The sequence below is a fragment of the Arachis hypogaea genome, chromosome 16 (genome assembly GCF_003086295.3).
Source record: "Arachis hypogaea cultivar Tifrunner chromosome 16, arahy.Tifrunner.gnm2.J5K5, whole genome shotgun sequence".
Taxonomy (NCBI): Eukaryota; Viridiplantae; Streptophyta; class Magnoliopsida; order Fabales; family Fabaceae; genus Arachis; species Arachis hypogaea.
This window is the reverse complement of record NC_092051.1, coordinates 65,125,678-65,138,755: the sequence shown is the minus strand read 5'-3', so window position 1 is coordinate 65,138,755 and position 13,078 is coordinate 65,125,678. Positions and strand designations below refer to the sequence as shown.

At 39.1% G+C, this 13,078-nt stretch overlaps 1 non-coding gene across 1 annotated transcript; it reads right to left on the bottom strand.

Moving 5' to 3' along the window:
* Positions 1-7,869: 7,869 nt before the first annotated feature.
* LOC112760402 (small nucleolar RNA R71) lies at positions 7,870-7,977 on the bottom strand. Its single transcript, XR_003180844.1, has one exon. It is a non-coding gene; the product is annotated as a small nucleolar RNA R71 (small nucleolar RNA).
* Positions 7,978-13,078: the final 5,101 nt, after the last annotated feature.

Sequence of the window (13,078 nt, the reverse complement as noted above, 5' to 3'; positions counted from 1 at the left end):
TTGAAGACCGAACCAATCTCCCTCATAAAGATGATGATCCTTGTGCTCATCCCTGCAGAACCTCATCCGTTCATCATACACCAACCCCATCAATCCACACTTTCATCCGCACGCCACTTCCCTATATAAGTGATTCGCACTAAGTACACCCTTAACATTCCAATTTCACTCCCCATACTTCTCATTCTCGAAACCAAACACTCTTCCCCTTCATCACACCTTATCCTAACCAACCGAATTCCTCATCTATCCGTACCTTCCACCCTCTTCACACATCAACTCAAACACATGGCATCATCAAGCTCCAAGAGGCCAAAGAGGAAGGAACCAGTGGAGAGCATTCCTTTCGATGAGAAGAGATTCAAAACTGTATTCCATGAACTCGAATTTGAGCGGATAAAGCTCAAAAAGATACTGCCTGAGTTAACATTCCAAATCAACGAGGATGAATGCCCACAGATTCGAGAGAAAATTGAACAAAGAGGGTGGCAAAGGCTCACGAACCCAGAGGGGAAGATCAATGAAACCTCATCAAAGAGTTCTATGCAAATGTGGTTAGAGAAGACAAAACCAAGGCCCAACCTTCAAAAGTTACATAAGAGGAAGAGAGGTGGACTTCAGCCCAAATGCTATAACAAGAACTCTTCAGCTGAAATCACCACATTTTGATGAGCTTAGTTATCATGCAAGGATAAGTAAGAGCCCTGACAATGATGAACTCGAAGAAATAGTGACTGACATATGTGTCATAGGAGCTGACTGGGAAAGGTATGCGGATAAGAGACCCCGGTTCATCAAGAGGGCAGACCTTAGCCCGGAAGCCAAGGGATGGTTTGAACTCGTGAGGAGGTCTATCCTCCCAGCTGCAAATAATTCAGAGGTCAATATTAATCGAGCGACTATGGTACATTGCCTAGTACAGGTGGAGAAATCAATGTGCATGAACTCATAGCTGAGGGGATTCAAGAGTCAGCTGAGAAGGTTAATTCGAGTGCCAGGCTTTGGTACCCCAGCACCATTCTCAGATTGTGTACAAAGGCCAAGGTAGTCTTCGAGGATAGCAATCCAGATTGGGTGAGCCCTGGGAGGCTAGTTACACTTCAGCGTCTGATCTATACTACGCCGCCCAACAACAAAGAAGACCTCAAATAGGAAAGCGAAAACTAAAAGAAGGAGCCCACCAAGAAGAATATCATCAGGAAGAACACCAACAAAGAGAATATTATGACCCAACCAACATAAACCTGAATCACATTCATGGAGCCATTGAGGAACTAGCAAGGAGTTATATGGAGGGACAAGAACAACAACTGCATGTTCAAGCTCAAAGGATGGATCGTCAAGAAGAGCTCCTTTCTAATTGGATGAATCAACAAGGGGAGTGGCAGAAACAGCAAATGGAACATTATTCCCAGCTCACTCAAGCCATCAATCAAGTGTCTGAAAGGCAAGAGCGTCAAGATAAGCGCCTTCAAGAACTCAACCAACGCCAGCTAGCTCAGACGAAGGCATTCAATGAGTTCAGTATACTTAATGAAGGACTGCAACTACATAGGGAGGAGTTCAACACAAACACTCAAGCCAGTTGAACTACATGTCTAGTCATATGCATAATCTACACTATGCCATCCCTACATATGATGAGGTCCAAAAAGATTTTGTAGAACAAGAAGAAAGGAAGGTGAAATAGCAGAAGGAAAACTAAAAAGAAGATGGAAGATGCTGGTTTTTGGAAGAAGTTGATTGGAAAAGGCAAGGGAAGTGAGAGTACAAGCACTCAAGAGAAACACAAAGAGGACAAGCAAGAGGAAGAGAATGGGCAATCCCATGAGTAAAAGGTCGTGGAGTTCCCTCTTTGTTCCATCTTTTTCAAGCATTAAATAAGGAAAATAATGTATGAAATAGGACATGCTTCCATGATAGTTTAGGATTTTCAATTATGTTTTTAGTATTCTACTTGCCTAGGTCTATGATTACTAGTCAAGTTGCCTATTTTCAATTTCATCCTGCTTATTGGGTTGCTTGTCTCCTTTTGAATCAAATAAAAAGAGAATGATTGTTATCAAAGACCAAAGTGGAGTTCATATTGTGAGTAAGTTCCTTAGTGTGTGATGTGGTCATAAGTTAGCTAAGTTGATTCACCAACAAGGGTGGGAAGACAACTATCTGTCCTGAATCATATGCTTGAAACATCCCCCATGAGACTAGCTAAATAACAATATCCTAATAAGAAAAAGGGGAAAAGAACAATAAGAGTTGAAAAAGAAAGAAAAGTTAATAAAGAATAAGGCTAGGCACCAAGGGTTTGAAACTTGAGAGATGTGTCTGTGGTGCTCCTGTACCAAGGATCTACTTGGATGAATAAGTTCGTAGGAGTGCTTCATCACTTGGTAACTTGGGTTAACTAACCCGGATTATCAACTGAAAATCCACTATCAAGAGCAACCTTGCTACAGAACATTTAGTAACCCAAAGAGGTGCTGGACACCAAGGTCTCAAGAAAGGAAATAACAAACCATGTGCTGTGGTGTGTATGTATGGGGAAAGAGACTTGAGGGAGTAAGTCCTTAGGGGTGTCTCAACACCTAGCACCTTGAACCAACTGGTTCGGGAGTGCTGGCTAAAAGCTTATCTTAAAGAGTCGCCCCCTCACAAAGCACTTAGCCTAAGAACACAAATAAGCCCTGAAAACAATAAAAGGATCAATGAATAAGAGTCTCATAGGGTGCAATCAAGTGAGTATTCCAGGACATGATAAAGGTCTGAAAGCCAGTGAAGGAATGAACCTAAGTTGCTATGCATGAAACCACCATAAAACAAGGATATGACCTCCACAATAATGACTCATTCCTCTTGGCATTCCATTCATCATTCTCTTGTTCCAGTACTTGCTTAGGGACAAGCAAGCTTTAAGTTTGGTGTTGTAATGCCAGGGCATTTTGGCCAGTTTCACTGACCTTTTCTTTACTGTTTTAGGGTAGTTTCATGCATTTTCTTAGAAAATAAGCAAGTTTTGGGTAGAATTTCACTTACATCTTGATTTAAGCATACATTGTGCACTTTACATGATTTCATGAGAATTTTTCATGAATTAGATGACAAATTAGATGATGCATGTCTCATGATGTGGATTAGAACTTTGATGCACTTTATTGCTTGATTTCAGGACAAAGGAAGCAAGAAAGAGCCACGAATAGCAGCCACGTTAGTCTAACTAACGTGACCACCAATGTGGAATGGGAGCTATCTTGCAACGTTAATGAGAAAAGTAATCGCCAATAACGTCCTCGAAAGCATCATACCCACGTTAAGAGTCACGTTAACTAAGTTAACGTAAACTCTAACGTGGAAGAAAGAAATAAGGCCAACGTTAGTGACACTCACCTTTGTCACTAACGTTGGACCAAGCTCATAAGTGGCCACGTTAAGAGCCACGTTAACTCAGTTAACGTGGATTCTAACGTTGGGAAGCAAAAGAGAAGCCAACGTTAGTGACACTCACCTTTGTCACTAACGTTGGCCAGCTACAATGAGCCACGTTAGTTGCCATGTTAACTTAGTTAACGTGGAAGCTAACGTGGAGAAAGCAAACAATCGCCAATGTTAGTGACACTCACCTTTGTCACTAACGTTGGAATGAGCCACAATGAGCCACTATGAGCCACGTTTAGACGTGAAGCTAACGTTGAGGATAGGATGATGAGCCAACGTTAGTAACCCTCACCTTTGTCACTAACATTGGAGATGGCTATCATTACCATGTTAGAAGCCACGTTAACTTAGTTAATGTGGACTCTAACGAGGGAAGTAGGGGCACCTTGGAACGTTAGTGACTGATGAGCGGATAATTTATACGCTTTTTGGCATTGTTTTTAGTATGATTTTAGTAGGATCTAGTTACTTTTAGGGATGTTTTTATTAGTTTTTATCTTAAATTCACATTTCTGGACTTTACTATGAGTTTGTGTGTTTTTCTGTGATTTCAGGTATTTTCTGGCTGAAATTGAGGGACTTGAGCAAAAATCAGATTCAGAGGTAGAAGAAGACTGCTGATGCTGTTGGATTCTGACCTCCCTGCACTCAAAGTGATTTTCTGGAGCTACAGAACTCAAATGTCGCGCTTCTAATTGCGTTGGAAAGTAGACATCCAGGGCTTTCCAGCAATATATAATAGTCCATACTTTGGCCGAGTTTAGAGGACGCAAAAGGGCGTTGAACGCCAGTTCTACGCTGTAGTCTGGAGTTAAACGCCAGAAACACGTCACGAACCAAAGTTGAACGCCAAAAACACGTTACAACTTGGCGTTCAACTCCAAAAGAAGCCTATACACGTGTAAACTTTATGCTCAGCCCAAGCACACACCACGTGGGCCCGGAAGTGGATTTATGCATCAATTACTTACTTTTGTAAACCCTAGTAGCTAGTTTAGTATAAATAGGACTTTTTACTATTGTATTTACATCTTATGATTTTTAGTTGAACTTTGGATCATATTGATCACGTATGGGGGCTGGCCATTCGGCCATACCTGGACCTTCATCACTTATGTATTTTCAACGGTAGAGTTTCTACACTCCATAGATTAAGGTGTGGAGCTCTGCTGTTCCTCATGAATTAATACAAAGTACTACTAGTTTTCTATTCAATTCAACTTATTTCGCTTCTAAGATATCCATTCGCACTTCAACATGAATGTGGTGATCGTGACAGTCATCATCATTCCCTATGAACACGTGCCTGACAACCACTTCCATTCTACCTTAGATTGAATGAGTATCTCTTGGATTCCTTAATCAGAATCATCGTGGTATAAGTTAGAACCCATGGATGGCCATTCTTGAGATCCGGAAAGTCTAAACATTGTCTATGGTATTCCGAATAGGATCTGGGAAGGGATGGCTGTGACGAGCTTCAAACTCGCAAGTGCTGGGCGTAGTGACAGATGCAAAAGGATCAATGGATCCTATTCCAGTATGATCGAGAACCGACGGATGATTAGCCATGCAGTGACAGCGCATTGGACCATTTTCACTGAGAGGACAGGATGTAGCCATTGACAACGGTGATGCCTGACATACAGCTTGCCATAGAAAGGAGTAGGATTGGTTGGATGAAGACAGCAGGAAAGCAGAGGTTCAGAAGAACGAAAGCATCTCTATATGCTTATCTGAAATTCTCACCAATGAATTACATAAGTATCTCTGTCCTATTTTATGTTTTATTTATCTTTTAATTATGAAAACTCTACAACCCTTTGAATCCGCCTGACTGAGATTTACAAGGTGACAATAGCTTGCTTCAAGCCGACAATCTCCGTGGGATCGACCCTTACTCACGTAAGGTTTTATTACTTGGACGACCCAGTGCACTTGCTGATTAGTTGTATCGAAGTTGTGACAAATTATGAATTAAGATTAGAGCACCAAGTTTTTGGAGCCATTACCAGGGATCACAATTTCGTGCACCAAGTTTTTGGCGCCATTGCTGGGGATTGTTCGAATTTGGACAACTGACGGTTCATCTTGTTGCTCAGATTAGGTAAATTTCTTTTTGTTTTATTTTCAAAAATTTTTCAAAAATCTTTCAAAAATTTCTCATCTGTTTTCGAAAATTATTCTAAATTTTTAAGAATGAATTCTAGTGTTTCATGAAGCATGTTGAAGCCTGGCTAGCTATGAAGCCATGTCTAATTCTTTTGGACTGTGGCTTCCAACCATCAGCATAGAGGCAAGTTAATTGGAATATCAGCTGTTGCATGCCTGATTTATATCCTAAATTTGGCTGGCTATTAAGCCATGCCCAAGCCTTGGATTGGAGCTTTAGGCCAACATTGAAAGATTCCTGGGATTCTTATTAAAAATTTTGAATTTCTTATTTTCTTTTTCTTATATGTTTTTCGAAAAAAAAAATTTAAAAGAAAATACAAAAAAAAATCATAAAATCATAAGAACCAAAAATATTTTATGCTGTTTGTTTGAGTCTTGTGTCAAATTTTAAGTTTGGTGTCAATTGCATACTCATCTTGCATTTTTTTTTTGAAAATTGCATTCATGTATTGCATTCATCATGATCTTCAAGTTTTTCTTGATAAACCTTCTTGATTGATCTTCATATTATATTGTTTTGTGTTGCATGGTGTTTTTCATATGCATTCTTGAATTCTTAATGTCTAAGCATTAAAGATTTCTAAGTTGGGTGTCTTGCATGTTTTCTTTGCATAAAAAATTTTTCAAAAATATGTTCTTGATGTTCATCTTGACATTCAAAGTGTTCTTGGTATTCATCTTGACATTCATAGTGTTCTTGCATGCATTCATTGTTTTGATCTAAAAAACCTCATGCATTGAGTCTTTTTGATGTTTTCCTCTTTCAACATTAAAAATTCAAAAATCAAAAAAATATCTTTCCCTTTTTCACTCATAAATTTTCGAAATTTGAGTTGACTTTTTCAAAACTTTTTAAAAAAAATATTTTAGTTGTTTCTTATGAGTCAAATCAAATTTTCAATTTAAAAATCTTATCTTTTTCAAAAATCATATCTTTTTCATTTTTTCTTATATATTTTCGAAAATTTAAAAAAAATATTTTTCAAAAATCTTTTTCTTAATTTTATCTCATAATTTTCGAAAATATTATCAACAATTAATGTTTTGATTAAAAATTTCAAGCTTGTTACTTGCTTGTTAAGAAAGATTCAAACTTTAAGTTCTAGAATCATATCTTGTGATTTCTTGTGAATCAAGTCATTAATTGTGATTTTAAAAATCAAATCTTTTTCAAAACTAATTTCAATCATATCTTTTCAAAAATATCTTTTTATCTTATCTTTTTCAAAATCATATCTTTTTAATCATACTTTTCATATCATATCTTTTTCAAATATCTTTTCTAACTTCTTAGCTTCTTATCTTTTCAAAATTGAATTTCAAATCTTTTTCAACTAACTAATTGACTTTTTATTTGTTTCTTATCTCTTTCAAAACTACCTAACTAACTATCCCTCTCTAATTTTCGAAAATACCTCCCTCTTTTTCAAAAATTCTTTTTAATTAATTAATTGTTTCAATTTTTAATTTTAATTTTAATTTTATCTTAATTTTCGAAAATCATTAACTCTTTTTCAAAATTTAGTTTTCAAAATTCCCGCTCTCCCATCTCCTTCTATTTATTTATTCATCTACTAACACTTCTCTTCATCCCAAAATTCGAACCCCTTCCTCTCCTCTGAGTTCGAATTCTTCTCTTCTACATTCTTATTCTTCTTTTCTTCTACTCACACAAGGGAACCTCTATACTGTGGTAAAGAGGATCCCCGGTATCTTTAGTCCTCTTTTTTTCACATGAGCAGGAGCAAGGACAAGAACATTCTTGTTGAAGTAGACCCTGAACCTGAAAGGTCTCTGAAGAGGAAACTAAGAGAAGCTAAATTACAACAATCCAGAGACAACCTTACAGAAATTTTCAAAAAGGAAGAGGAGATGGCAGCCGAAAATAATAATAATGCAAGGAAGATGCTTGGTGACTTTACTGCACCAAATTCCAATTCACATGGAAGAAGCATCTCCATCCCTACCATTGGAGCAAACAATTTTGAGCTTAAGCCTTAACTAGTTTCTCTGATGCAACGCAAGTTTCATAGACTTCCATCTGAAGATCTCTTTCAGTTCTTAACTGAATTCTTGCAGATCTGTGATACTATTAAGACTAATGGAGTAGATCCTGAAGTCTACAGGCTCATGCTTTTTCCTTTTGCTGTAAGAGACAGAGCTAGAGTGTGGTTGGACTCTCAATCCAAGGATAGCCTGAACTCTTGGGATAAGCTGGTCACGACTTTCTTAGCCAAGTTCTTTCCTCTTCAAAAGCTTAGTAAGCTTAGAGTGGATGTTCAAATCTTTAGACAGAAAGAAGGTGAATCCCTCTATGAAGCTTGGGAGAGATACAAGCAACTGACCAAAAAGTGTCCTTCTGACATGCTTTCAGAATGGACCATTTTGGATATATTCTATGATAGTCTGTCTGAATTAGCTAAGATGTCATTAGATACTTCTGCAGGTGGATCCATTCACCTAAAGAAAACGCCTACAGAAGCTCAAGAACTTATTGACATGGTTGCTAATAACCAGTTCATGTACACCTCTGAGAGGAATCCTGTGAGTAATGGGACGCCTCAGAAGAAAGGAGTTATTGAAATTGATACTCTGAATGCCATATTAGCCCAGAATAAAATATTAACTCAGCAAGTCAATATGATTTCTCATAGTCTGAATGGAATGCAGGCTGCATCCAACAGTACTCAAGAGGCATCTTCTGAAGAAGAGGCTTACGATCCTGAGAACCCTGCAATAGCAGAGGTAAATTATATGGGTGAACCTTATGGAAACACCTATAATCCCTCATGGAGAAATCACCCAAATTTCTCATGGAAGGATCAACAAAAGCCTCAACTAGGCTTTACTAATGGTGGAAGAAACAGGTTTAACAATAGTAAACCTTTTCCATCATCCACTCAGCAACAGACAGAGAATTCTGAGCAGAATCCATCTAGTTTGGCAAATTTAGTCTCTGATCTATCTAAGGCCACTTTGAGTTTCATGAATGAAACAAGGTCCTCCATTAGAAATTTGGAGGCACAAGTGGGCCAGCTGAGTAAGAAGATCACTGAAACTCCTCCTAGTACTCTCCCAAGTAATACAGAAGAGAATCCAAAGAGAGAGTGCAAGGCCATTGATATAACAATCATGGCCGAATCCAAGGAGGAAGGGAGGACATGAATCCCAAGGAGGAAGACCTCCTGGGACGTCCAGTGATCAATAAGGAGTTCCCCTCTGAGGAACCAAAGGAATCTGAGACTCATCTAGAGACCATGAAGATTCCATTGAACCTCCTTATGCCATTCATGAGCTCTGATGAGTATTTCTCATCTGAAGAGAATGATGTTACTGAAGAGCAAGTTGCCAAGTTCCTTGGTGCAATCATGAAGCTGAATGCCAATTTATTTGGTAAAGAGACTTGGGGAGATGAACCTCCCCTGTTCACCAATGAACTAAATGCATTGGATCAACTGAGATTGCCTCAGAAGGAACAGGATCCTGGAAAGTTCCAAATACCATGTACCATAGGCACCATGACCTTTGAGAAGGCTTTATGTGACCTTGGGTCAAGAATAAACCTCATGCCACTCTCTGTAATAGAGAAACTTGGAATCTTTGAGGTGCAAGCTGCCAGAATCTCATTAAAGATGGCAGACAACTCAAGAAAAGAGGCTTATGGACAAGCAGAGGACGTGTTAGTAAAGGTTAAAGGTCTTTACATCCCTGCTGATTTCATAATCCTAGATACTGGGAAGGATGAGGATGAATCCATCATCCTTGGAAGACCCTTCCTAGCCACAGCAAGATCTGTGATTGATGTTGACAGAGGTGAACTAGTCCTTTAATTGAATGAGGACTCCCTTGTGTTTAAAACTCAAGGTCACCCTTCTGTAAACATGGAAAAGAGGCACAGTAAGCTTTTCTCAAAACAGAGTCAACCAGAGCCCCCACAGTCAAACTCTAAGTTTGGTGTTTGGAAGCCACAACCAAACTCTAAGTTTGGTGTTGAACTCCCATATCCAAACTCTAAGTTTGGTGTTGGGAAGTCTCAACAATGCTCTGAACATCTGTGAGGCTCCATGAGAGCCCACTATCAAGCTATTGACATTAAAGAAGCGCTTGTTGGGAGGCAACCCAATCTTTATTTATCTAATTTTATTTTTATTTTTGTTGTTCTTTCATGATTTATTAGGTTCATGGTCATGTGGAGTCACAAAATAAATAGAAAAATAAAAAATAGAATCAAAAACAGTAGAAGAAAAATCATACCCTGGACGAAGGGCTTACTGGCGTTTAAACGCCAGTAAGGAGCATCTGGCTGGCGTTCAACGCCAGGACAGAGCATGGATCTGGCTTTGAACGCCAGAAACAAGCAGCATTCTGGCATTCAGACACCAGAAATGCACACTGAGGAAAGCTGGCGCTGAACGCCAGAAACAAGCATAGAACTGGCGTTCAACGCCAGAAACATGCTGCATCTGGGCGCTGAACGCCCAGAACAAGCACCAATTCGGCGTTTAAACGCCAGAATTGCATGCAAAGGCCTTTTACATGCCTAATTGGTACAGGGATGCAAATCCTTGACACCTCAGGATCTGTGAACCCCACAGGATCATCTCAGCATCTGTGGACCCCACAGGATCCCCACCTACCTCCACTCATATTCTTCCCTCTTCTCAATGTTCATTCTCTCTTCCCAATAAACACCCTTCCCCAAAACCCTTCACCAATCACCTCAAAGCTCTCTTCCCTATTACCCATTCACCACTCATGTCCATCCACTCTTCCCCATAAACCTACCTCATAAACCCCACCTACCTTCAAAATTCAATATCACTTTCCCACCCAAACCCACCCCATATGGCCGAACATTAACCCCTCTCCCTCCACTATGTAAACCTCTCCATTCTTCTTCATTTTCACACAACACATCCCTCTCTTCCCCTTCTTGGCCGAAACACAACTCTCTCTCCCTCTCCTTCATATCTTCTTCTTCTTCTACTATTCTTTCTTCTCTTGCTCGAGGGTGAGCAAAAATTCTAAGTTTGGTGTGGTAAAAGCATAAAGCTTTTCATTTTTCCATTACCATTGATGGCACCTAAGACCGGAGAATCCTCTAGAAAAGGGAAAGGGAAGACAAAAGCTTCCACCTCCGAGTCATGGGAGATGGAAAGATTCATCTCCAAAGCCCATCAAGACCACTTCTATGATGTTGTGGCCAAGAAGAAGGTGATCCCTGAGGTCCCTTTCAAACTCAAGAAAAATGAGTATCCGGAGATCTGACATGAGATCCAAAGAAGAGGTTGGAAAGTTCTAACAAACCCCATCTAACAAGTCGGAATTCTAATGGTTCAAGAGTTCTATGCTAATGCATGGATCACTAGGAACCATGATCAAAGTAAGAACCCGAACCCAAAGAATTATCTCACCATGGTTTGGGGGAATTACTTCGATTTTAGTCCGGAAAATGTGAGGTTGGCGTTCAACTTTGATCAAAGGTTGGACCAAGTCCTCATGGACATATGTTTGGAAGGAGCTCAATGGAAGATTGACTCAAAGGGCAAACCGATTCAACTGAGAAGACTGGACCTTAAGCCTGTAGCTAGAGGATGGTTGGAGTTCATTCAACGCTCAATCATTCCTACTAGCAACCGGTCTGAAGTTACTATAGACCGGGCCATCATGATCCATAGCATCATGATTGGAGAAGAGGTGGAGGTTCATGAGATTATACCTCAAGAACTCTACAAGGTGGCTGACAAGACTTCCACTGTGGCAAGGTTAGCCTTTCCTCACCTCATTTGCCATCTATGCAATTCGGCTAGGATTGACATAGAGGGAGATATCCTCATTAATGAGGACAAGCCCATTACTAAGAAAAGGATGGAGCAAACAAGAGAGCCTATTCATGGATCTCAAGAGATGCATGAACAAGCTCATCACCAAGAAATCCCTGAGACGCCTCAAGGAATGCACTTTCCTCCACAGAACTTTTGGGAGCAAATCAACACCTCCCTAGGAGAACTGAGTTCCAACATGGGACAACTAAGGGTGGAACATCAAGAGCACTCAATCATCCTCCATGAAATTAGAGAAGATCAAAGAGCTATGAGGGAGGAGCAACAAAGACAAGGAAAAGACATAGAAGAGCTCAAGGACATCATTGCTTCCTCAAGAAGAAAACGCCACCATCACTAAGGTAGACTCATTCCTTGTTCTCAAATTTTCTATTTTTCATTTTCTTTATGTTAAGTGCTTATCTATGTTAGTGTCTTATTACATGATCATTAGTATTTAGCAACTTTGTCTTAAAGTTATGAATGTCCTATGAATCCATCACCTGTCTTAAATGAAAAATGTTTTTAATTCAAAAGAACAAGAAGTACATGAGTTTCGAATTTATCCTTGAACTTAGTTTAATTATATTGATGTGGAGACAACACTTTTTGTTTTCTGAATGAATGCTTGAACAGTGCATATGTCTTTTTGAAATTGGTGTTTTAGAATGTTAAATATGTTGGCTCTTGAAAGAATGATGACAAGGAGACATGTTATTTGATAATCTGAAAAATCATCAAAATGATTCTTGAAGCAAGAAAAAGCAGTGAATACAAAAGCTTGTAGAAAAAAAAATGGCGAAAAAAAAATAGAAAAAGAAAAAGCAAGCAGAAAAAGCCAAAAGCTCTTAAAACCAAAAGGCAAGAGCAAAAAGCTAATAACCCTTAAAACCAAAAGGCAAGGGTAAATAAAAAGGATCCAAGGCTTTGAGCATCAGTGGATAGGAGGGCCTAAAGGAATAAAATCCTGGCCTAAGCGGCTAAACCATGCTGTCCTTACCATATGCTTATGGCGTGAAGGTGTCAAGTGAAAACTTGAGACTGAGCGGTTAAAGTCAAGGTCCAAAGCAAAAGAAGAGTGTGCTTAAGAACCATGGATACCTCTAATTGGGGACTTTAGCAAAGCTGAGTCACAATCTGAAAAGGTTCACCCAATTATGTGTCTGTGGCATTTATGTATCCGGTGGTAATACTGAAAAACAAAGTGCTTAGGGCCACGGCCAAGACTCATAAAGTAGCTGTGTTCAAGAATCAACATACTGAACCAGGAGAATCAATAACACTATCTGAATTCTAAGTTCCTATAGATGCCAATCATTCTGAACTTCAATGGATAAAGTGAGATGCCAAAACTATTTAAGAGGCAAAAAGCTACAAGTCCCGCTCATCTGATTGGAGCTATGTTTCATTGATATTTTAGAATTTATAGTATATTCTCTTCTTTTTATCCTATTTGATTTTCAGTTGCTTGGGGACAAGCAACAATTTAAGTTTGGTGTTGTGATGAGCGGATAATTTATATGCTTTTTGGCATTATTTTTAGTATGATTTTAGTAGGATCTAGTTACTTTTAGGGATGTTTTTATTAGTTTTTATGTTAAATTCACATTTATGGACTTTACTGTGAGTTTGTGTGTTTTTCTGTGATT